This window comes from Rhinolophus sinicus, linkage group LG02 (assembly GCF_036562045.2).
Source record: "Rhinolophus sinicus isolate RSC01 linkage group LG02, ASM3656204v1, whole genome shotgun sequence".
NCBI classification, from domain to species: domain Eukaryota; kingdom Metazoa; phylum Chordata; class Mammalia; order Chiroptera; family Rhinolophidae; genus Rhinolophus; species Rhinolophus sinicus.
This window is the reverse complement of record NC_133752.1, coordinates 46,906,003-46,933,705: the sequence shown is the minus strand read 5'-3', so window position 1 is coordinate 46,933,705 and position 27,703 is coordinate 46,906,003. Positions and strand designations below refer to the sequence as shown.

Sequence of the window (27,703 nt, the reverse complement as noted above, 5' to 3'; positions counted from 1 at the left end):
GCCTCAAACAAGGCAGTATAGAAATTACAGTAACAAAGCATATTATAGATAATAAAACAGACACATTTCTTATTTATAGTGGATGCTGTGTTACAATGCCCAGATTCCCACTTTGGGACTGAGCCACTCATTTCTCCAGCTCCTGGGAGTTTAGCCTGCTGACAGCACACAGCTGAGCCTCTTCGCATGGATGGCCGAATGGCCGACTGCTAAAGGGAGCTTCCCTGCCCAAGGTTATGACCTTCCCCAATGAACGCAAGGTACAGAGTCCCCACCCCCACTCCCAAAACATATACACCCTTTGTCTTAATTCAAGACATCTCTGTAGGGTCATTCCCACTTCACAGCTACCCTTGGGATCAGCTGAAGCCTCTGCTGTAACCAGCACTGCAGTTTGCCTTCATCTTGTGCCCACACTGCTTTCCCCACCTCCTTACAGGTGTTTTCCTAAAAGCACTCCCCAACAAATCACTTTCTGCCTCAGAATATGTTTCCTAGGCAATCCACCTAGAAAGCTTGATACCAGAATTGTTCTGGGAAGCTGACTTTAAGATGGGATTTGGATCTGGATAACCGGTCTGGCTGGGATGATCCCATCATTGTAATAAGGCCCAGCAAGCAGTAGTGGAACAACTGGTATAACTTTGACAGGTGGTGATCTGACATGAAATGCGCTAACAGATGGAATATCTCAAACACTTGAGAGGTTGACGGGAAGTCATAATTACAAGTACTATGAATAAGGTTATGCCAAAGGGATGCAGGAGCCAACCTCAAAGAGCTCCCAATGGCCAACTGTGGAACGATTTAAGCAACAAAATAAATAATGGAGTATTGGATTATAACCCAAAGTATAAAATAAATATTCAGGAGTCCATGTTGATATAAATTATTGAATAAAAAATGGGGAGAAGAGACAAATCTCTCTACCGAAGGGTTCCAAACAATTTACGTTGATAGTCCTCACTCTAGAAGATAAAACTTAATTTCCACCCCACGATTTCACCCTTCTTACCCCCCACCCCCACCCGGGTGAGCTCCTTTAGTGATTTATATCCAAAGAGAATAAAAGAGAAGTGAGGGGGAAAAGTAACCACAGTGGAGAAACCTGGCCAACACTACCTCAAAGAGCTGATCAAGGTTAAATCATCAGTGATAAGTCACGCTGACTGCATGCACCCTTTATATGCTGTGATGAGAACTACACTTCAACTCTGTGGTCTTCTCCCAAAAACCAACGACTCCTGTCTAACCATGAGAGAAGCATTGGACAAACCCTAATTAAAGGACATTCTGCAAAAAACTTGACAAGTATTCCTCAAAAATATCAAGCACCAAGGATAAGAATAGTCTAAGAAACTAGTCACAGACCAGAAAAGGCTAAGGAGACATGACGACTATACATGACAAGCGTATCCTGGCGATGTGGGATGCGAACAATAGGGTAAACTGAGTCAGCAGTACTAGTTCTGCAAGTTTTCTATAAATCTAAAAATATTCTAAGGTAAAATGTTTATTTAACTTTTAACGTAGTACGGAATCAGAAGGCTAATTCTAAGGAATATAAGTGCATTGGAGAAAAACAGTGAAAGGTTGAGGGAGATCAAACATCAGGTAATGACCAATGAAGTATGAAAGCCAGACGATCTCCATCACAGCCTCCAAACAAATTCTTACTTCCTGCAGCTGGAAGGTGACAGAGCTAAGGATCAGACTTAGGAGTTAATCCGAAGGGTAGTCCAGAGCCTGGCACAGAGTGAGTGCTTAATAACTGTCATGCTCAACCCTTATGTTTCTTTTAGAGATTTAAGGTTGTGTTAGAGAAAAAATGGCATTTTCTCTAAGAAAATAAATAATAACAAATATATTGCTTAAAATGCAGACTGATATTTTAACAACAGCTGCAAGAGTCTGCACTGTATATTTAGTGACAATTGATGATGGAGAACACTGATGACCATCCACTGCCCTTAATTTGCTATATGTGGATAAGGAGACGCAATTATAGTTTTTCACAAAGGATATGCATTTATTTTGGATAAGTTTAAAAAATATGTAGATATTAACTTTATCTGAACTTTCACCATGAGCCAAATTGAAAAAAAAAGGGTAGAAACAATTAATAGAGGAATTTAGCCAAAATGACTTGCCAAGTTTCTTACTGCTTAATATATTACTCCAAACTCAATAACATAAAACAGTCCTTGTGAAAAACTCAGTGGGAGATACTTCAAGGCTTGCCTTAACCATGTCCATTCAGATAAATTGGGTATGACAAATAAGACCTGGTATGGACGTTGCTCTGTCAGTTGGAAATTACTGCTTGGCAGCAGTGGGTAATGGGAGTGGGCAGCAGCAGCAAGTGTCCAGAAGCACCAGTGGCCAGGATCGCTCCTTTCTTTAGGCTCTTTCCTATGCCTCCTCACCCGTGGTTCCTGACTGATTCTCCAGCCACCCCGAAGATCTATGACCACCTAATGCCCTTACACTAAATTCTGCTAAATTCCTGCTTGATCTAAAAAGAGAAAATGAGAGACTTCTTTGCAGAGCAGAGATTGTACAAAACAAGTCCATGTGGTACCCAAAAAGTCCAGTTAGAACCGATACAGACACTTTCCTCAGTCACAAGTTAAAGATTATTACTAGCTCCTCAATGGGGAAAAATTGGAGGTTACTACCAGAACCCATGACTCCTTTATTATTCAACTGTGTGTTGGTCTTATTAGGGAAATTGGTTGGCCATTCTCAACAAATTCTGTCACAATATTCATAACATCCTGAATTAAAGAAGACTTCTGGATTTTTTTTTCACATATAGGTATCTGGACTGAATATTTAAAGTTAATATTACGTTATCCTGGTAGATAAATATAGAAAATATGAGAGGATATTCTTTACCTGTCCTGAGATTTTTAATTCAATATAAAGTAGATAGTCCTGGTATTAAGCATTGTTAGACCAATCTACAAATATGTGGAAATATTCAGCTGCAAAGCACAAATGTAAAATTGCCCTAGAAATGTATTTCATCACAGATCCAACAGTCAAAGACAACAGCATTTGCCTGACTTGCCCAAGCACATCTAACATATTTCCAGGCTCTTTAAGCCACATCTAATCTCTTTTCAATCTTAAATTTTGTTTTAAAAAAATCTGCATGCCAATGAATTAGTTTTGTAAAGTAAAATATATATATTTCTACCTAAGTTTTTTACTCTACCAGTAAAATTACTATTTCAATTTGAAATACTTTAAAAGTCAAATGGATTGAGTATTCCCAAATATGGGGGAAAGCACATAAATAATTTTTTAACGAAACCAATTGTAGAAATAGCTTTTATGTCATTGACTCATCTTCATTTCCATTTAAAAGAATAGTTTGATTTTACATGTTACTTGATCGAAGATCCAGGCAATTATTTAAAAACATGCAGCACATATACATGAGTATTTGTAGATATATGCAATTGCATATGTGTTGTTAAACTAGAGATGTTAGTCTATAAGTCCACGGCTCCTGCTGTCTAAGCAGCCATGTTTTGTACATTTGAGCCACACCCCACCCCATCATAACTGATTGGCGTGGGTTGACCTAGGACATACAGCTACAATCTCTGTGGTCTGGTTCAAAATTGTGATCTGAGTCAACCATATTTTTTTCTTGGAACTTCGGAATTGGAAAATTAAGAGTATATGAGTTACATGAAGGAATAAGGAATGTTTTAAATGAGGCTATAGAAGTGCAAAAAGAAAGCCACAATGAGCTACATGCTATTCTAACAATACATTTCAGTCATCACTAAAATTCAGTGATCACTAAAATTTATTGAGCACTAATCCTATTTGCCCAAAACTATGCTAAATGCTTTACATGCATTATCTCATTTAATCTTCACAACAACCCTAAGAGATAGATACTCCTATTAGCCACATTTTACAGATAAGGAAATTGAGTCACAGAGAGGGTAAGTAACTTGCCCAAAGTCACATATTTATGTAAAACCAGGATTCAACCCTGGCAGTGTGAACCCCAAATCCCTATTCTTATCCACTACACAGTGATATGAGAAAATGGAAACTGTGATAAGAGAAACCATAACAAAAGGAGATCATGAGTTCCCTGGGGAGAAAAAAATAAAAATAACCTGAAATAAGAATTTTACATATCTAGTTCTCTTGAAGACTGAGTATATAATATACATATTCTTGGGCTCCTATGAGATTCCTCTGTCCTTAAAATCAAATGTGCCAAATAAACATAATTAATGTGTGTACTTCTATAAGCTTAACAAATTGCTTTGATTCCTTCTAAAGTTTCTAGGGGATTGCTGTTTCTAATTACTTGTCTTAATATATTTAAATTTAAACAATCATCATGATACTCTTCATTTGAGGGACCAAGATTTTGAAATTAAAATTAGGCTCTAATTATCAAAATTATAATTGATTTTTAATTACCAAAGAGGTAAAAAGTACCTTCTGTCAAGGCATTCAATTACAAATATTTATTCAGTAGCTAGTATTACATTGTTCTAGGCACCGAGAATATTGCAATGAACCAAACGAAAAAAAAATTCCTGCCTTCCTTGAATTTCATTCTATTCATACCAGACAATTAAAAAATAGGAGAACACTCTTATGAGAACTCTCACTAAAAGGGCCCACTGGATGAGTTTTACATTCGACCTTTTCAAGAACTATTTACATATTGTGGTCATAAATAAGTCATATTATAATGACTATCTAAAAGGAGAAGCTCATTTGCTCATACCCATTCTGGTTCACTGACTCCCTAAGAAATTTTGTATAAGAACACAATAGAATTCAGATGGAATTCATGATTTTGAACTAGATTCATAGAATAGTAATTAAAGTCTGCAATACTAGTAATAGGCTTAATAAATCAGTATTATAGTAAATCTTTATATCAAATAATATAAAATTTGAGGATTAAAAAAGAGCAAGAAAGATATCAACCATGGTTTTTAACACAAGTAAAAGGATCATTTACATAAAAATGAGACACTCAACATGTTATATAAACAGACATATCTCAAACACCAAAATGGACCACTAAGAAAAATACATGCAGTTCTTTCCCACCCTTTTGTAATACAGAGTCTGATGCCATTTTTGATGCTTGATTGCTGACAGCTTTAGAGTTTACCCCTTCTCCCCCAGATTTGGGCAAGCTGATAAGAAGCTCAGATGCTCTCTCTTTTGGTGAGCATCCTGAAGTTCAAAACATTCAAATATTGACCCATGCACCCAGGAACTCACATCCCAGCCGACCCCTAACTACAATAAAATCCTAACCCAGTCTCCTTTCCCTGTTCTCTCAACCCATTTTTGGACCTGCTTAGGAACCTGTCTGCTCTCCCCAAAAATCCTCATTATGTATGAGTAATAAGCCTTTTCATACCCTTTTGGCGCATGTATGTTGTCATTGGTCTTGACATCTGAGGGAAACTTTGGGTGGGGATCCATCTCTCCTCTGCAGGGCGACCATAACAACTGTCGTGGTGAGCACTGTAGATGATAACCACCACCACTGGGGGTCTTTCTTCTCTTGCTTTGTTTTGCTAACTGGCTCTGCTGCCTGCTGGAAAGCGTGCCCTTTCAGCTACTGCCTGCTGGCTAGCTTGTGCCCTGAGCTATGCTACTTTGTGCTACATTTGCTGAGTTCTCCCAAGCATTTGCTATGGATTTAAATTACCTACGTGAGACGTTTCATTATTTGGTATCTGGAGACAGAGCATGGATTGAGGCTCTCCTTAAAGCCCTGGATTATGTGTGTTGGCCTGGACCTATCTGTGTTTCAGACTAAATTATATGTCTTAATTCCAACATCTATCACCACCGATGCTGGACTCAGGGTGTGTGTTTCAACCAGGAACTGGCCCTTTCTGTAGAGTGTTCAGGAGAAAGATTGATATCCTGTGCAACATATAGGACCATGGAGCGGTGTATCATGTGGAGGAAAAGCAGTTACTATGTGGCATGCTGAAGTCACACACCTAAAAGTAGATGGTTCACTAGGACATTTAAAAATACCTTTTGGTAACCACAAGATGGCCATGGGGTTTTGAAAATTAATTTGGGTAACATACAGAGGGATAGTGGATGGGGGGAGGGGGGTTCACACAGTGTGAGGGATATAAATGATAAACGTCTAAGTTTTGCTTTGTCTTGTGCACCTGAAACTAATTTAAAAAAAATATTTTAATACAAAAAAAATACCTTTGAAGCTGCTGCTGCCTATACCTCTGTCAGCAACAAAGATCTTTACCCTTAAGATTATAGGGAAAAACACCCATGGCCCCGCCCCCATAACATGGCCAAGGGGTCAATTCAAACCCATCATCAACTCTGGTTGCTTAAACCCTATAAAGCAACCATTGATGTGGAAGAGGACCCTGATCTCTAGGATATTGATTTGAGGTTCTCTGAAAGAAGAAACTTATAAACATGTGCAGCGTAGAAAGGACCTCCTTCCCACTGAGGTATACCCAACAACAACAAACAAAAAAATGATCCTGGAGGTGGAAACAAACAAACGAAAAAACAAAAAACCGAAACAAAGGTCCATGCTTTGACTCAATTGGAACCAAATTTTACTAAAAAAATTTATATGACGAAAAGATAAAAGAGAAATGACTGGCTTATGCGCCTCTATACTATAGGTTCTGAATTAACTTTAACATCTGTTGAAATGTGCCAATTGCCAAACTATTATAACCTCAGTCAATACTGGGACTCGAATTACAGTTAAACTAGGGGATCCCACTAAACAAAGTACTTTCTATACTCTTAGGAAAATTACAAAATGTAAAGTAGAGTCAAATAGATATGCCTCACCTTAACTACCAGATACATTGCCTTTCCTAAATTTTCCATAGCCATAGTGTCTATCGCCCTAAAATATCCTATAGTGGTTATGGACACTCTGACCCAAAGAGTAATAAATTAAAATAAGTCTTTGGCATTTGTGATTGGCTTAATGAAAAAGGAACTCCATGGACCTTCCCCTTCAAGGATATAAGACCTATTTAGGTCGAGGGTGATAATGGCCCACTGTTCCTCCACTAAGAGCCAAATTTGATCTTTTCTTACACCTAGAAGAATGAATGGCACCTCACAATGTATTACTATAACCTGAGCATCATGGTATCATCCATTAAGGTCCCCATACCCCAATATTATTAAAATTATTGAGTTCATCCAATCAGCAACTGGTATATATTTTGCTATTATAGATTTGGTTAATACGTTCTATTCAGTGGCCATTTGAACAACCTCTCAGCCACAGTTTACAGCTTGCTTTCACCTTTGAAGGAACACAATACACATTCACTTGGCTACCAATGGTTGGGTACCTCAAGACCCTTGCCATAGCAAACAATCTTTGTAGACAAATTCTAGACTTTACCCAACTTTCTCTAGGAGCAAGTATTATTCACACTGGTGGCAATCCTCTTCAAGAAGATGGTTGACACACTTATTTAAAACACACAAACATTCAGAAACAAGCTCACCAAAAAAGGGATGGGCCATTACCCCACGCATAGTCCATACAAGGCTTCACCACCTCAGTTAAATTCCTGAAAATTATTTGTAAGCCAAAGGTCACTCCATTCCAGATACTATCAATAAACAGTTGTTTACCTACAGCACCCACAGTGTTAAAACAAGCCCAATATGTTTTAGGGCTTTCTGGATTTGGGAGGCAACATATTCCTCACTTATAAATTTTACTTAAGCCCATTTATACTGTTATTTATAAATCAGGCCACCTTGAATGGAGTCCCCTACAACAAAAGGCTCTAGAATCTGTCCAAATTGCAGTAGGCACTCCCACTAGTACCACCCTACTCTCTACCTCGCCGAGAGTTCTTCACTTAAAGGCTTTAGAAACTTTCATGTTCCTTGGAATTTCTGGACCACCCATAATGGCCATAAATTCCCCCATGGATTGTGGTGCAAGAAACTGCCCTCCCCAGCACCAGGCTACATACCATTAAAATGGCATTTGCTGGATGCATTCGGCATTCTCCTAGAAAGAGAAGCTCTCACAGGGCCTGAGTCCATCATCCTCCATACTCTATGTACACTCTGTACTCATACTCCACCATACACTAAGTCAAGGAAGCATACTCTTCAAGATCAGTTTTGCCATCGGCCTCCTTGCTATCTACGATATCTCATATACAGCATGGAGTCAAACCTGGGCCCTCTGGAAAATCCCACCTGCAGGAGAAAGTAGCCTCCAATATTCCAACCTCACCCCTCCCCTTTCCACTTCTGCCCCACATCTGGGCAAGCTGATAAGAAAGCCCCAGGTGCTCCCTGCTTTGGCACCAGCAGGATGTTCAAATCACACAAGCCCTGCACCATGCATAAACACACCCTCCTCCTGGCTCCAGCCCCTAACCATAGTAAAATCCCAAGCCAGTATCTTTCCCCTGCTCTCTCATGCCATTTTCAGTCCTGCTTAGGAAAATGCCCTGCTCTCCCCAGAAAGCCCCATTATGTGTAGTAAGCCTTTCATACCCTCTTAGTGCGTGTGTAGCATCATTAGTCTCAATATCCAAACCAAACTTGAGGTGGGGATCCATCCTTCCTGTGCAGGGTGAGCAAAACACCCCTCTACATTAATGACATAAACATGCCACAGCTTGTTTGTTTGTTTATATTTTGGTGCTCTGGCTTAGTTGCCATTCTTTAATACCCCAAATTCTATATGCAAGAGTTGGATATCTACCTCAACTCCAATGATCTGAGGGCATGAACAAATGAAACTTTCCCAAAGTTTCCATGTGTAGGGTAGATGTTGAGGAAAATTTGCCTTCATTGGTTGATGCAAGCTTTTGTCTATTAGCTTTTATCTGTTCCTGTATGTGAGGTGATTTCTATGCTGTGATTAGGCGTTGAGTAAATTCCCCCTTTGGTCTCATTCTCCCGAGCAGGGGAGATATGAGATGATGTTGCTTTCTGGGTCTCATTCTCCCGAGCATTGGGATAAGGTTGCTTTTCCCAATATCAGAAAAGGGATATGGGATAAGTTTGCTTTTCTGTCCCCCTTTGGTCTTGTTCTCCTGAGTACGGGAGATGCGAGATGAGGCTACTGTTCTGTCTGTGCTGTGAGGTGATAGTTAGCTTAGGGTTAAAAAAATTCTGTGATTAGGGATTGAGAGAATTCCCTCTTTGTTCTGTCTGTTTCACCCGCAACAGCAGATGAAGTGAAGTATGTAAGTTACATCAGGAGGACATGACAGACATGTTGCCAGGCCTTGTTGCTTATCTGGATGAATTGGCCCTTCGGCCAGATGGGTAACATTCATATCAGTAACTGCTGGGCCATCTCAGAACTGGCCATTCCCGGAGAGGGAGGCAGGAACGAAAAACTTGGCGCTAAGGTACATCTGAGAAAACATTTAAGACAGGCCTCAGTTGGCAATATAATTATTCTTATTTCGTCATTTGGTCATTTGTCTTTGGTGATTTTTCATCATTCTAACATTTTGAAGACTTCCAGCAACATTCAGCTTACAACACCAGGGGACGACCTGACTTTCAGCTGTGAACCTGGTGAGGGCTGGCTGGTTCCCGACCTCTTCAGTGTTGTTCCCCATGGTTAGCCTTCCAGAGAACTTGTTAGCATCTTAAAAACTTGTATGCAGCTTGCAGCTTACAGTATCAGAAGACACCCTGACTTCTAACAACAACAGCAACAGTAACAGCAACGGCAACAGCAACAACATTCTTGAGAACTTGTTAACACCTTGAAAACTTATATGCAGCTTGTAGCTTACAATATCAGAAGACACCTTGACTTCTAGCAACAACAACAACAACAACAATGCCAACAGCAGCAGCATTCTTGGGAACTAGCAAGCAGTGGTGTGGGAGACGCCTGAGTTTCTCTCAGCTACAGACCTGGCAAGGTTTTGATTTATGACTTTTCGAGTGCCGTTCCCCAACCCAGTATGGTGAACTTGTGGCATCTACTGTAACAGTTACTATCCTATAAAGCTTATTACTGCTTTTAAATATGCCTTATTAATGTTATTTGTGTATCTAGCCAAGTGAGTTTTGATCAATAGTAAACATATGTTGAGGTATCTTAAACTTATATGAATGGATACTCCTTTGACATGACATTGTTATCAACGCATATAGTTTAGTCTTAACCACCTTTACTTTCTGTCATTAGCACATTTTATTAATTGCCTTTGTCTTTTGCTACTGGATATTGCTAACTAAATTGATTAGATATTGCTAAATAAATGCATTGATTAATCCCCTCTCTCGTGTGTCCCTCCCCTTTCTTTTCCCTGCTCATCATTACACCATGTAACACTTGTTGAGTACAGACTACAGGCCTGGAATTCTGCTGCATACTAAGGATACAGTGGAGCTTTCAGTCGAATGGGAAAGACAGACATTAATCAAACTCATTTCAAGAAATGTCCATTTACAACTGTGATAAGTTCCAGGGAAGGTATATGATGCTATGTGGGCCTATCTATTATAATGGGATCAATCCTAGAAGGGAGGAATATTAAGGAAGCGATATTAATATTTAGGCTGAAAGCTAAAGATTGAGTAGAAGTGAACCTGATTAAAAGGGAAGTGAAGATAATTCCAGGCAGGACTAACATGACTAACATGTGCCAAAACACAATGACGAGGGGGACATGGAGAAATGTGAGAGGCTGAAAGTCAGAGCAATCATTACTACTGAAGAGCTTCAGGCTCAGCAAGTCATTATCAGATTTGTGTTTGTAAATGATCACTCTGGGTCAGTACAAAGAATGAATTGAAGAAGGTAGAGTAGTTGGAGGTCAAATATCAATAATCTAATATCATAAATTATAAACATGTGTATTTCTTCCCTGTCTTTATCCCTCAAATGTCACAGAACATAATCACTGCATAGGACTGTATATGCCTCAGTTTGTGTTTTCTCCCAAGTTTGAGAAATAAGGTCACAGAACCTTGTCTTCTGAAATGGAAGTTTAAAAAAATTACCCAAAATGGATGAGATGCACCATTTACAGAAATAACATCTTAACTACAATTCTCTATTGCAATGAAAAGAAAACCTCTTTTATTTTGCTGTAATCTAAAATTTATAGACAGATGTTTAGCTGACCTAAAAAAAACCCTTGAAGTTAACTGCTGCCAATTAGGGTGAATTCAGCTGCTCAAGTACATTAATACCCTAGGGAAAAATGCTTTAATACCCACTCAAGTATCTGAATAGGTTAATACACTTGGTTTCTGCACAGAAAAAGAGTTAATAGCAGTCCTGAGACTGCTGTCCTTAAAATGACCCACTTGGAAGTTTGGCCATTGACTGGAGTATGGTAACCTGGATTTGAGGAGGGCTCCCACCATTGCCAGAACTGATAAGAATGCCAAAACTGTGTGTACAAACAATGTGTTTTATACTGAACACCTGCTTTCCTTCTGAGACTCGTAATCTTGGGTACGTGTCAGCCAGCGGGGACAACATGACTAGCCCTCAATAGTCACTGAGTCTCGGTGAGCTTCCCAGGTGGCCATGTTGTCATAATTTCTTGCTGGAGGAATTACGCATCATGTCCTGTGAGACTCCTGTGAGCGTGCGTGGTTTCTGCAGACTTCAGCCCGTATGTGTGTGCCTTTTGCTGATTGTGCTTTGCATCCTTGCACTTTGATAAATACTTGCTGTGAGTAAGATTATCTTCTGAGGCCTGTGAGTCCTCCTAGTGATTCTCCAAATCTGGCAGTGGTCTTGGGGACCCTGACACAGTTTCCATATTTGATCAGTAAAGTAATAGGAGACAGTGAATATATCATTTATTTATCATTTATTCCTGTTTTAAAGTTCTTACACTGAATAATTATTGATTTAATATTCATATACATTATTTACCTAGTCATATTTAAAAGTAATAATAGGGAATATTTCCAGAAGGCAGTATATTTTTGGTGCCCACTGATACAAGCTTCATTGTTAAGTGTCTCTCCTATATAGTCTCTATAAATGTTTCCATGCATCTATACACTGAAAGATGTGTAGATATAAATATAGATGTAGATAAGACATAGTCATACATATGCATATGTATTTCAAAAGAGAAAGACTAGAGACAGAGACTTCTAACAGTAGATTTCTCTAAGGAAAGATCAAGGGAAACCTTTTGATTATGACAGCATATAGGATAATTAACTGGTCCTTGTATCACACAAATTAAATATGGAATTTCACTTTTAAAAATATTTTTCATTACATAGGGATTTCTGGCTTTCATTGTGGGCTCATGTACTTGATTCTTCTTGAGGTGAGCTTAGCAGGCATGATTTCATAGAAAAGGAATCTAAGTCTGTGAGGGGGTCACATGATAACTAAGAGGCAAGCTTCTGATCTATCACTTGGGTGTCTAAATAGCCAATGCTTACGCTCCATTTAAAGCCAGACCTTATCAGACTTTCAGTGGACAGTTATATTTCAAGATCATTGTGCATTTTAGAATTCTTAGATGACACCAAATATAATGGAGATAAATGTAATTAAATATAAAAAATAGAGGAAAACGTAGCATATTATTAGTGATCAGTTAAAAGATCACTGTTTAGTGGTCAACATTACAGTATGTTATGCCAGAGTTTTAAGATTATTTTGAAATTCCTTTATAAGACACAAGCTCGTATAGTAATGAGCATCAAACCTCGAATATATTTTCCCTCTAAAATTTTAATTCAACACTATGGATTACATATTATTTCAATCAGTTTCTGAATGAGCTACCCAACGATGTAAGGATTCTGGAGGAAGCCATCATTTTAATTTCTTCTCAAGAATTTCAAAGATAGTTCTAGAAAATAAGAAATGACAGATGTTCCTGGAATTTAATTTTGTATTCCATGTTAGGATGATATACTGAGGAACTCTATGCTCTGTATTACAAATATGACTGAAGACTATTTCCACAGTGAGAATGAAATCCTTAAGAGTTTGATACGGCTGTCCCTGAACATTTACCAATATCATTTCAAATGATTATAGGTCCTGCATGTGAGAAATGTATATTCCCAAGGCATTGTAAATCCAATTTACCTGGCTTCAGTTGATAGCATGTTTTCAATAGATTTGATGGATTACTTTTCCTGATTTTTGAAAAAAAAAAAAATGAAACAAAACATTTTATGCCCAATAAAAACACATTGTGAAGGTCACAATTTGTCCTGTCAGGTGTGATAACATAAAACCCCAAATGAACCAGAAATGAGAAAGGGGCCCTCTCACATGGCTCCCCACATACTTGTTCTCATTGGGGTGGCAAGAAATGTAAATATCTACTTTGCAGAACATAAGAACTATTTGAAAAAAGACATATAGGTAGTATTACTCTCAGGTATCTAAGAATATTTTTTCATCTGTCAGCAAAAAAAATTACAAGGTAGAGTCTGTCCTAAATGACATTTAGACCAGCCTTGGGGATAATGTATGGCCAAACTAAAAATCTTCAGAGTGTCTCAAAGAATGGCATTCTCACACAGGGAAATAAAAGAAACAGAACGTAAAACAATATTGATATGGATCTGCCCACCTTACGTACGATCGAGTTTCTTTGTCCCACATGATCTGACCCTTGCCTGCCTCTCTGGCCTTACCTCTTTCTTGTCCTTATCTCACACTTTGCTTCCATAACACTAAATTGCTTATGATGTCCAACAATGTCACGTGCTATCTCCCTTCCCCTCTCCTCACGCAATCTCCTCTACCTGAAATCCTTCTCCCATATACTTCTAATTTTAAAGTTATTCTTATATTTTAATATACAGGTAAAATATAAATTCATCTTAGAATTCTTGTTAGACCACTCCTGCCAGATCCAGCCTGGCAAAACGGTCACTCCGGGTTGCTCCCGAGATACCATAGGCATATTTCTATCACTTCCTTTACCTTAGCAATGTCTGTTATCCACTGTACAATGAAGTTCTTGAGGAAGGGAATATCTCTTCTTCATGTTTTTACCCCTAGCACCTTACACAGTACCAGGAACACAATATGCATTCAATAAATATTTGCTAAATGAATGAAGACAGACTCCCTGGTAAGGTTTCACTCAACATAGCTTCATGTCCTAATCTGAGTCCCCCAGGACCAACAATGACTACAGAATACAGTTTAAGTCCATGTTTCAACTGTATGAGGTCGGACAATTAAGTTTGTGAACTTATCCTAGAAAACATGCTACCTACCTCATTGCTGAATATCACTATATGTCACCTTCAAAGTACTCCCCTTGGGAAGCTATGCACCAAGGCCAGCACCTAGTCCACCCTTCAAAGCAATTTTGGAACTCTTTTTCTGGACTGGCCACCAGAGCTGTCATTGTATTACACTTGGTGTCCTGAATGTCATCAAAATGTCTTCCTTTCAATATTTCCTTTATCTTCTGGTAAAGAAAGAAGTCACTGGGGGCCAGATCAGGTGGGTAGGGGGGTGTTCCAATACAGTTATTTGTTTAATGGCTAAAATCTCCCTCACAGCCAGTGCCCTGTGAGCTGGTGCATTGTCGTGATGCAAGAGCCATGAATTGCAGGCCTAAAGTTCAGGTCGTCCAACTTTTTCATGCAGCCTTTTCAGCACTTCCAAGTAGTAAACTTGGTTAACTGTTTTGTCCAGTTGGTACAAATTCATAATGAATAATCCCGCTGATATCAAAAAAGGTTAGCAACATCATTGCAACAAGTTCTCGAACTTAATTGTCACACCTCATACTTTTATTAAGAAACAAGACTATGCATAGTTCAAAAATAGCAACATTCAACTACAATAGTTCTCTAAATGCCTCTAAATTTGCTCTTTCAGTGAAAACAAGAATCAAAAATTTAAACAAAGACTCCATATATTGAAATTTTCAACCTCTATTATGAGTTTACAAGGCAACTAAAGGTTGCCCATCAATACCTCATTGAACTTTTTGTAAATTTAATCACAAGCATCCTAATTAAATCCCAATGGGAAGAGCAAAGTCACATTACAGGATCCATGTGAAGTTTAATTTCTTCATATCTACTGACCATACTCCCAAATATATCAATTATACACCATTAAAATATTGTAAGTGAACTAAATTTGGTTATAATAAAATCATAAAGTAACCTTTATGAAAAGACCATACAGCAGGAATACGTGTACAGGGCTATCAAGATGAATCTGTATTATGCCCACACCTGAAAAAGAAAACCCTATTACATCAGTCAATGTTTATCATGCTTTGGTCACATAGAAATAACTTACAAAATTGTGTTAACAATTTAGGCTCTCTTTTCTCTAGCACCTGTCTCTGTATGTACAAATTATCCATTTTATAGTAGGATTAACTGATATATTCTCTGTTTGAAGGAAATTAACACTTTTAGTGATTCATAAAAACACAGAGAAACAACTGGCTTCTAATTGTGGTAATAAAAACTATGACTATATATAGAAACTCTCTTATTTTATGCATTGTTAAAATGAGAAATACAACTACTTCAGATTTTACTTTATGAAAAGTCACATGCATAATATACTTTTCAGGTTAAAATTAAAATGACAGCAGATGACGGAAAAATTACTATTTCTAAAAGAATGACATGAACAAAGAAACCACTGATGCACCAGAAAAAATAATTAAATTAAATTAAATTGAATTAAAATGACATGCTTATAAAATAACTTGGTGTTGTCAAAACTTGAAAATAATCAGTCATGTTTTAGAAAAATGCATTTCCCAGTTTTTATCTTTAAATGATTATAGAAAAACTAAATTCATACATTTTGGCTTATTAAAAAATATATTTCCCATTGAGTACTGTGTTTCTTTTTGAAAGTTATTAATTTCATTTTAAATGGGTGATGAAGCATGTGAACTGTCAGTGTATGAGTTACCATATGATTTTAAATTGTACCACTTTAAGAAAATAGCAAATAGGACAAAAAGAGAGATTTTGACATATTATTTTCCAAGGGAAGGTTTAAAAAAGATGTGAGATATATATATATATATATATCCTGATAACCTACTGTTTCCTGCTAAGATTGAAATAGACTATATCTACAGATTTTATGTCAGAAATATATTTTTGTAAATATTCTGCTTGCATGTAAGTGAGGAACCATGATTATTACTGAAATTATTGATTTATATCAGCCTACTATTTACTTAAATACTGTATATCAAAATTAGTTACCCCTGTACTAATAAGACTGTGCTTTTACAAGTTCACTTTTCTAATTTCTTTACTATAGTACTATTTTATAAATTATTTCTTTTAAACCACCCTTGATTTAGTCACCCTTATTTTTATGCTATTTAAATTTCAACAAAATATTACTACATTAATGATTTTAATCCCCAAAATATTGCATAATATCTAGTCAACATTTTTATCACCTTTAGTTTTAGTGTCAGTTATAAAGTCTCTGTACTTTTAAATACTAACTCAGTCGACTTTCTGTTTTAATAACGACCTTTTTTGTCTGCTCAGATAGGAATGGCAATTTAACAGCCTTGGGGAAAGTTGTTTTAAAATCTAGATATGAGATAACTAGAAAAGACGCACTAAGGAATATCGAAATTTTAGTTCCAATTGAACATTTCATCAGAATATATGAATTGATAAGCTTTAGAATCCTCACCCAAGAGCCATACTAACAAGAAAAGTCAAAATGTGAGGAGGGGATTTTTAATAACCTAATGAACTCCCCTGGTTATAAGAATGATTTCTACAGTATGTCATATAATTATACTATAGATATTTAACAGTTGTATAGAAGTAGAATCGCACTCAAAATACAGGCAATCTTTGGGACATACTTATACTAAAAAGTTATTTGTTGTTTATTTAAAATCACATTTGACTGGGCATCCTGTATTTTTATTTGCTAAATCTGTCAACTTATGTAAAAGCATAATTACAGGGATTCCCTTTCCCTTTACATTTAAAGAAACTCCTGATTTCTAAAAGTTTTAAAAACATGTATTCTTAGGACCAGCTACACAATGAGTGAGACCTCAAGGAAAATGAAAACACAGAGCTTCTTTTTCCACATTATTTCAGGATGGCGATAGTAGAGTAGTAAGCCGAAGCCAGCCCTATTCTTAGAACCAAAGGCATTATTAGGATATATATGGATCAATGCCCTTACATTACAGAGAAACATCATTTTTAACTGGGACTGATCTAAAACAGGGATCGACAAACTTAGTCTATAAAGGGCCATGTAGCAAATATTTTAGGCTTTGAGGGCCATGCAGTGACTCTCACAACTATTCATTCTGCCATACATAAACAAGTGAACATGGGCTGTGTTTCAATAAAACTTTATTCACAAAAACAGCGGGGACCACAAATGACCCATGGTCTACCTAATTTGCTGACCCCTGGGCTATACTACAAACATGAGCAAAATTACCAGTTAGACTTGTTTAGATTCTACACTGTTTAGATATAGCAATTAAGGTAGAACTCTATCTAGGGGATTACAATCATTTCCCTAAGACATTAAAACATTTTTGGGAAAATATGTAACAGAATCTATTTTTAATGTACGTATCTTTAAATTCAACCATTTAACTCAATCAAACCGCTGCCCCAATAATCTAGGCCCTTTAAAAATATGTATCATGGAATGACTAATGAGAAATGTAGTATACATTCCTTTTCTCTTCCTCTTCTATTTGATTTTTATTTACTTTCATAAGCATTTTTGTTAGTAATAAAATTTTAGAGTCAAAGGAAAGAGCGTGAAGAAAGGCATGGAGATGTGACTGGAGTCTGCTTTTACTGGAAAGACAGCTACCTGACAGGCCACACAGGGTTGAAGATGAGACCGTTCCTGTCTACAAGCCTCAAAGGTCTTCTTGGACTGCTGCAGTTCTTAACTCAAACCTTTCATTCCCAGTGAGGTCTTCCCTGACCGCCCTAGTTAAAATTACTACCCTGCCAATCCCAGTACCCTCATTCTCTGCTTCCTGCTGTACTTAATCCATACTGCTATTCTCTGTAAACTTACAATTTATTTGTTTGTGTATTGCCTGTCTTCTCCTCTATCCCCAAACTCCTCCCTGACCCATTAGAATGTAGGTTTCACAATAGCAGGGAATAGTGACTTTTGATACACAGCTCCATGGGGAACATGTAGAACACAACCTGGTACGTAGTAGCAATTTGATAAATGCTTGTTTCCTGATTAATTCTGGAGCACAGGAAAGAAGTTTAAATGGAAACATTGGTTTGGCACATCCACAGAGCTACACAGACAGACATACACTTTTCTAGGTGCTTTTATGGCTCTTGGTTTACAACTAAAGAAGCATAAAATTGGAGTAGAGAGTCCATATAAAAAAAGAGAAGCAAAGGGTTTAGGTACTTAAAACACTTAGGAAAAACAAAGCCAACCACTTTGTGTTTCTTAAGAACTTGTGAAATTATAACACATTCACACAAAATCATTTTTAATGAGTAACAACATGAAAGAATGCACTGAACTGTGCAAAACCTATGCAATGGGGAATATATGAAAGGTCAGGTTTCTTGCATTTGAAATGCCTACATTTTCTAAAATAGGTTTTTAAATATATCACTGCTCATTAACACTTACTTGATCTTATGTCTTTGTTTAATTATGCATCAAATGAAGGGCTAGTCCTAGTGTTTCAATTCACAAGTTCTTAATAGCATCCTTCAGCACAAATAAGTGAATTGCCAGCTGATAAGCAACTGTAATGAAAACAGTGTCCGGCAGGGATTGTGAAATGGCTTATGATGCTTCCAGAGAACATCAGAGAGGAATGCTAAGGTACCACACAAAGTGCGTGTGCGCGTTTTCTGATTCTTGGAAGACATGTTGGCAAGGCAATAACATGTGAGCAACTGCTTTAAAAGGCAGCTTTACAAGAGGTAACCCAAGGGCGGAGCTTCCTATTAACTGTGCTTGCTTTTTCTATTTTGATTCCATCATGTGACCGCTTTGAGCCTGAGAAGTTTTCTTTTTAGAATTATACTGTGAAATTTAGAAAGCTGTAGCTTACTCCTCCATTCTTGAACATTGGCAATATTGTCTATGTAACACTTTTCAGTACCTAGTATTTAGGAATTTTTCCCAATATGTGGTCTAGATGTGCATTTTTCCTTCTCTTTATAAACATTAATATAGCTTTCTCTAGAAAATCAACTTAACATTCTAAGTAATTACATATATTTAAAAATTCTAGCTAGTATTTGCAGCCCAGGTCCTGAAAACTGACTTAAATTGTATCCAGTAACCTGTATAGCCCGTCTCTTTTAATTCTGTGCATGTGCCATGATATCAACTGTAAGAGCCCTTTGTGCAACTTATAGTCAAGTTGCTTTAAAGACATTGCTTTGCTGAGTGCTGCTGTGTACATGGTTCTATACTTTCTATACCACAAATTTCAGAACACACATTAGCACAAGTGCTAATTTTTAGTAAGGGGAACATATCTGTTTAATTATTTAGGTTTGTGGGTCTAGTACTCAAGAAGAATATTATACTACAGAGGAATATTATACAGTAAAACAATCCCTGAGTGAAGTTTAAAACCTTTAATTCTAAAACCAGTCCTGCCACAAACTATAATCTTGAGCAAATTCACTTAATTCCTTGTGGTCTAAAGTTTCTTATTTTCAACATGAAAGGGTAAAGTAGATGGTGTTTAAGAATCTAATTAAATCCTAAAAATCCATTAATCTAAATGAGTTTTAGGTAGTTTATCTGTAATTGGTTCTATGACCATAAGATTGGCAGAATACACACTCTTGAAATAAACAGGCAGATGTTTTTTCTTACTTTCCAGACATGATTAATTGACAGTTAAGCACATGCTTTTCTACATGATTACCCTTCTACTTAAATTTGAAATTCATCGTTACACAGTCATAGACATTAAAAAATAAACTGGATAGTGCTAAAAGTCAAATTGCTAAAGAAAACAAAAACTTACACAATGAATATTGTTGCTTGCCTACCTTGAATCTATTCCCTGCTTTTATTTTTTTAACATAACATCTATTTTGGTAAATAATTTAAAAGTGAGAACTTACACTTCAATAACGCTTACCTTGTGTCCTTAGTAGTGCATGTCTAACAACTCGCTTAAACCTCACAGTAGTACTTATGAAGTAATTACTGTACCACCCCTCCCCACCCCAAATGAGGAAACTGAGTGTGAGTTAGCTTGCTAAAGTCACAGAACAGGTAAACAGAAGTGATGGGATTTGATAGAGACCATGGGGAATATCCGTGCTGTTAACCATCACACCCTTCACACTCAGCCTGTTTGGTTGGGCAAAGATAATTCTCTTCAACTTCAAGAGGGTCTCAATAGTCAGTCAGTCACTACCATCCCAACCAACTCATCAATTGTTAAATGGCATTTCTTGGCAACCATGACGGCCCAGGGTAGGGCACAACCTAAGATGGACCAATCAGACTGAAGGAAAGATTGTTTACTTCGTGGTACAAAGGGAGGTCTACTCCAGAACAAGGATGTGTGCTGCTGCTAATGCTGCTTGTAGCCAACTGCCAATCATAAAAGAAGCCAGTCTGAGGTCAAAGCCCATAAGAAGGAAAAAAGAAGAGCCAAAAGAATTATAAAGACATGAAGCTGGAGTCCCCATTTTATTAAACTCTTAGCCTGCTGTTTCTTTGTATTTTCTTCTATATAAAATAGAAAATTCCAATACTGTTTAAGCCAACTGGAATCAGGGTGTCTCTTTCTTATACCTGAAATCATCCTGACAAACACTGTATAATTAAGCACCTTATTTACAAATTCTAAATTGTTAACAATTGTTGTTTAATCTAACCCAGGTTTTCTCTCTCTGCCCTGATCCCAAGATCTGTTGTAATACAATATTTAACACCCACTGAATCTCATTGCTTGAGTCATTCCTTTTTCAGGATAGTCATTCATTTGACAGAGATTTATTGAGCACTTACTCTGTCTCAGGCATTGGGAGGCCCTAGTTTAGTGAGATAAATGAGTCACAGCCCCTCCCTTCACACACTAATGTCCACTAGACATTAGTCTAGGAAGGAAGAAAGATACATAAGTCAACGAATTACCATAATATGCAATGGTGCAATGATATATGAAGTGTGTGTGTGTGTGTGTGTAGTGTAGGTGCTCTGAGAGCATAGAGAATGGAAGCTCTAAGAGGACTTTATGAATACTTCACAGAAGAGGTAACATTTTATTTGGATCTTGAAGGAGGACTAGGCGTTTTACAGTAGAGACAAGGCATTCTGGGCAGTGGGGGAAACATAATCAGCAGAATATAGTAATGAAAGTGTTGGGAATATCTGAGAATGGCAGACAGTTCCAAGTGATGACGTGCTTCAAAAAAAATAAGACTGACAAGTTCTAGTACTCTAGGCCTGGTCAGTCTCAAAAGTCTTTCTAGTTTTTTGTTCTCATACTTCAAGTTCTCACACTTCAGCTCCCATAATTCCCTGTTGCATTAATAGAGCTAAATAAAGGGTCAAAGCTGTGTTTCTTGGCTTTTCTGTTTTTCCATATAAGAAACATGAAAGGGTTTTTTCATGTTTCTCAAGAGGTGTATAATCTCCATTTGTGAGACCCTGATATTTGTGAAATTCTGTGGTTACTTTGTTGACAATCATAATTTCTCATTATGATTTCTCAAATGCTTCATTGTTGCTTTACTAATTTTTCTAAGTTTCTCACTCAGAAATGGCTCTACCTGCATATGTGGGCTACAGTAACAGATCAATACATGGGATAGTTTTTATGGTCTCTATAGTGGGTTTGACCATGGCCAACCAATCTTTTTATTGTCTTCCATCCCATATTAAACAATCTTTTACATATTTTAAAGATAAATTTCTAGGCCAGGTGGGCACCCGAATGACAACTGCAGTCAAGATGATTACACCTGAGAGACCAGACCAGGAAAACTTCATCACTATGCAATGATGCCTAAACAAATGCATTCTGACTGTATAGCCCACACATGATGAACCATAATAAGAATGTTAAATAAAGTTAAGTGATTGTACTACAAAAAGCCTCATATCTAAAAGCAGTTGTTTCACATGAAATGAGGATGAACACAAGTGCACAAAAAAGGGGCATCTAAAAATAATATCTATGACTATTTCTCACAATTTGTCCACAAGAAGGAAGATTGACTGAATGATCTTTTAAGGTCTTTCCATAGTACATTGCCCAGCTAGACTAATAGGAATGCTGATCTTTACCTGTTTCTGCAGGGAGTCAAACACATCCAAGGAGCTGTGATCACTGATTAGATCAATCTGTGATCACTGATTAGCTAGCCTACAACAACTTTTGAAGTAAACATCTCTCTGATAATCATAGGCAAGTGGCTGATTTCAAAGTGATCCTTGTACTGTACTTACGGTCACCTGAAGTACCAACATAAGAGGTCTTAACACATCCCAGGCAGACACATCTCTTACATTTTAAACAACATGAACACAAGGACATTCTTCATCCTCAAGTTAAGTATATCATAAAAATAGCTCTTATTCCTGTTGAACTATATTTCTGCTATTAACGTTGACTGAAAGTGTAAAGAAGTGGAATGGTAAAAAATTTAGAAAGAGGCAACATTTAACCAACATTGAAGTGACAATCAAGGTATCTCTCAAAATGTTAATCAAATTATGTCCAAATTTCATAGAGGAGTCATCTATCACACCCTGACTACACTTAAATTTGTTTATTATGGAATAGAGAAAGTAGCAAAGAAAGAAGAAAAAGGTAAATTACATACTTTCTGGAAACTTAGCCATTGCTGTAAACAAGCTATGGACAATGCTTCCTGGGGCTTTAACAATGTACTAGTGTCAAGGAAACATGTTCTCAAAGAGCCAAACTGATTAATTTCACCAATGGTCATAAGCCACAGTACAGCCAGGGGACATGACAGATTGACTGTAGGAGAAAACTATTATTTTTCCTCTGTGACCAATGCTGTAACTGTTGAAATCATAGCTAGGAAGAAGTAAGCTCAATCATGCAGTTAAAATGTTTTGAACCAAGAGAGATCCAAGATGGTGGAGCAGATAAGCACTGTGCTTGCCTCATCCCGTGAACACATCAAAATTACAACTAAATTATGAAAACAATCAACCTGAACAACCATCTGAAGTCTAGCTGAACACATGTTTTATAACTAAGGATATAAAGAAGAAGCCACGTGGAGACTGGTAGGAGGGGAGGAGATGTGAAACCAGCCAGCCCCAAATCGTCATGTGGCAGTTGAGAATCAGGAAGGATATCTCGGCTGCATAGGTTCCCCCTGAAGGAGGGACCCCAGCCCCACACCAGGCTCCCCAGCCCAGAGTAGTGGTGCCAGGAAGAGGAGCCCCCACAAAATGTGGCTGTGAAAAACAGTGGGGATTCTGACCGACCATCTGTGTGGGACAAAAGGCTGCAGGAAACCCAGACATCCACTTAAGGGGCCTGTACACAGACTCAATCATTCGCAGACACTCACTGTGGGTTCCAGTGGAGGGATGGTGGCTCAGGGAGTGTCAGGGGCATGCAGTGGGGGAGGGAGGACTGAGTTATGTGGTTTCAAGGCAAGGACTGGAGGGACAGTTGCTGTTTTCCCTGTGTGGCATCCTCCTCCCATGAGCTGGCAGACAGGCACCATCTTTCCTGGGTCAAGCCCTCCCCCCAATGCCCATGGCCAAATCTGAATCTGAATTGGTCTGGTAAGCTCTGCTGGCTCTATCCCAGTGACTCACTGAGATCCTGCTACATACAACTCTGTACCATCTGTACCATATGAGGTTTTATCAGCAGATGAATCTTATGGAGCCAGCAAGTGGCAGCACACCTCAGAGTGTCCTGATTTTTTGCAGAGCTACCCCAGACCCGGTACTGGTGGCAGCCATCATTGGTTAACAGAGCGGCAACATGCTTCAAGGTCCAGCACAGGTAGTAACCAACCATGAATCGCTTTGTAGCTCCTACCAGGTAGTCCCTGGCTGTTCACAGGCAGTGGCTGACCTGGGCCTGCATTGATCCCCTCCCAAGAGGCCCCAGAACCAACATATTTGGAAATTGGCTTCAGATAACAGCAAAGCACCACCCAACTGGCCCCACAAGTGGCACACACAAAGGGCGGTCTCAACAGGCATCAGAGCCCACTGGGGAAATCCCACTCAGTAAAGTAAGCCCCCTGCACAGCAACCCATAAGCTGTGGATGTGGCCAAACCCCATAGCCAGTCAGTCTGAGGGTCAATCCCACCCTCAGATATGCCAATAGCAATAAAGGCTCAACCACAACAGGAGGGCACACAAAATCCACAAAAGGGACACTCCTGGAGCACCCAGTACAGGTGGCCAGTGAGACTGCACCACTGGGCCCCACAGGGCACCTACTACATATAACCAACCAGCAAGATTAGTATATGTAGCAGATCTACCTAATAAATAGAAGCAAACACCAAGAGGCAGCCAAAAGGAGGAAAGAAAGAAATACATCCCAAATGAAAGAACAGAAGAAAACTCCAGACAAAGAACTAAACAAAATGAAGGCAAGGAATCTACCAGAGACAGAGTTGAAAACAATGGTTATAAGGATGCTCAAGGAACTTAGTGAGAACTTCAACAAAGAGATAGCAAGCATAAAAATGGACATAGAACCCATAAAAAAAGAACCAGTCAGAAGTGAAGAATACAATTACTAAAATGAAGAACGCACTAGAAGGAACAACAAGCAGACTAGATGAAGCAAAGGGTCGAATCAGCAACTTGGAAGACAACGTAGCATAAAACACTCAATCGGAACAGCAAAAAAAAAAAAAGAGAGAATTGGAAAAAAAAAAAAAAAACGAGGATAGTTTAAGAGACCTCTGGGGCAACATCAAGCATAACAACATTCTCATCATAAGGTTATCAGAGAAGAGAATTAATAAGAAAAGAAAACCCTTACATGCACTGCCTACAAGAGACTCACTTCAGATTGAAAGGCACACACAGATGGAAAGTAAAGGGATGGAAAAAAGATACTTCATGAAAACAGAAATAAACAAAAAATCTGGGGTAGCAATACTTATAACAGACAAAATAGACTTTAAAAGAAAGACTATAACAAGAGACAAAGAAGGACCCAGTAATCCCACTTCTGGGTATTTATCTGAAGAAACCCAAAACACCTCTTTGAAGGGACGTGTGCATCCATATGTGCATTGCAGCATTGTTTACAAGGGCCAAGATGTGGAGGCAGCCTGGGTGCCCATCGATGGATGAATGGATAAAGAGGAGGTGGTACAAATATATACAATGGAATATTGCTCGGCCACGGAAGGGAATGGGTTCTTGCCATCTGCAGCAGTATGGATGGACCTGGAGGGTATTGTGCTGAGTGGAGTATGTCAGACAGAGAAAGACAGAGGCAATGTGATTTTGCTTATACATGGAATCTAAAGAACAAAATAAACAGACAAAACAGAAACAAATTCATAGATACAGAGAACTTTTTGATGGTTGCCAGATGGGAGGAGGGTTAAAGGAGTGGGTGGGAAAGTGGAAGGAATTAAGAAGAACAAATTGGTTGTTACAATGTAGTCATGGGGATGTAGGGTATAGCATAAGAAATATAGTCAATAATATTGTAATAACTTGTATGGTGTCAGATGGGTAGTAGATTTATCTGGGTGATAGATGGGAGAAGAGTTGGGAACGGTGAAGGAATTAAGAAGTACCAATTTGTAGTTACATAATAGTCATGGGGATATAAAGTAAAACACAGGGAATATAGTCAGTAATATGGCAATAGCTATGTATAGTGCCATGTGGGTACTAGACTAGTCAGGGGGATCACTTCTAAATTATATAAATGTCTAACTACTATGCTGTACACCTGAAATTAATATAAAATAATATTTATTGTCAACTGTAATTGAAAAATTACAAAAGGGGGGAAAAGATGAAAGGGAATAAGAGGTCCAAATTTCCAGGTATAAAACAGGTAAGTCATGGGGATGTATGTACAGCATAGGGAATATAGTCAGTAATATTGTGAGCCTGGTATGGAGTCAGGCAGTTGCTGGACTTATCATGGTGATCACTTCTTTAAATATATAAATATTGAATAACTATAGTGTGTAACTGAAACTGATATCACGTTGTATGTTAGCTATATTTTTTTAATAAAAATCTTGGAAGAAAAGAAAGAAAAAAGTGTTGTTTTGAACCAATTGGATGATAATTTTCTCACTGAAATAAAACTTCAGGGAGCAACCTCTAGATGTGAAGGAATTGCCCATCACAGCTGATAGGTGCTCCCATATTAGAAATCTGAAAAAGATCCCAATTCTTCAATTCATTGAGAAAGATAGTAATCTGCATTCTGAATGTTAAACCAAATGTCTTTTTCAAAAGGCTTAAAGTAAACTCAATGTGTTCTTGTAAATATTCTCAAAAAGTACCAAAACACTTGTTATGATCATGCTTATTTTTCAACAAAAGAAGACAAACTAACATCCAAAGGCAGTTTCTTTGCAAAGATTTAACAGACGAGTAATATCACCGAGTTGCCCAATTCGCTTAATAAGACTAACATATTCTTGGAATACTATTTTCTCAATGAAAACAATGATAAAGAGAGCCTCATTTTTTAAAAAAAAAGAAAGGAAGGAAGAAAGAAAGAAAAGGCTAAAATGGAGGCCTGAGTAGGATAGAGTGTGGGGTGAGAGAAAAGTAAGAAAATGGAGAAGACTTTCTGGTTCAGTTTTGCCTAGGATTGTGGCTGATCTCCAGTTTACTGACAGCAACTCACTGTGGGTTCCAAAATAAATGCACCTGCTTTTTTATTGTATAGTGTTTTTTTAAATGTATTTCTTGGGGTCAATGAATGGAGACCCTGAATGAAATTTGATGTGGAGGTTATCTGTCTGTGACATCTCTCTCTTGCTGATTTCTTCCTCAAAGCACATGACCTTTAAGATAGGTTGCTGAGGCAGAGGGAGACATTCTCAAATGGAAGAGCTTTGTTCCTTCTCAATGCATATATACTGTCTTGATAATAAATTTTCCATCCCATTTCTTCTTAGGCAGGGCTAGACAGGCAAATTTGGAGACCTCCCCTATATATTTAATTCAAACTATTATGGTATAAAATCTTGTCTTGAAGTAGTATTACCTATGCATACTGAGTATTTTAAAAATCAGGAGTCTCTCTAATTTTTTTCTGATTACAAAGTTCTGGAAGAGTTTATTTAAAATGAATTTTATTTTTCTGGGGGAACAGATGTGGGGGTTGTCTCTGCTTTGGTAAGGCCCTAAACATAAACTAAAATCTGCCTCTTAATTAACCCAGCACTGCCTTGAGATTTAGTAATTATGCTAGTCTCATCTTAGATATCTCTTTGTCTTAATTTTCTCCCAAATGGAATGTAGGTTAAGGATGGAGAACATATCTCCCCTAACTATTCATAGCACTAAACAGTACCTGGCATGTACTTAGTATATAATTATTCAGTGAAAAAGTTTTCAAAGGATACAAAGAAAGAGAATGAAAAAGACAAATAGAAAGGAGGGCAGGCATCACATAGATACAGTATAACTGAATTATGCATTTGTAGGCAAAGGGAAAAAAAAGTTTCTGCATTTAGCAAACTTATGTACAGCAACA

General features: G+C 37.8%; 1 protein-coding gene and 1 non-coding gene across 19 annotated transcripts in view; one reads left to right on the top strand and one right to left on the bottom strand.

The window, feature by feature from the left end:
• The window catches only part of MAPK10 (mitogen-activated protein kinase 10), a 287,949-nt gene that overhangs the window by 164,031 nt on the left and 96,215 nt on the right, over positions 1-27,703 (bottom strand). The window lies entirely within an intron of this gene.
• LOC141570266 (small nucleolar RNA SNORD42) lies at positions 15,597-15,661 on the top strand. The gene has a single exon (XR_012494271.1). It is a non-coding gene; the product is annotated as a small nucleolar RNA SNORD42 (small nucleolar RNA).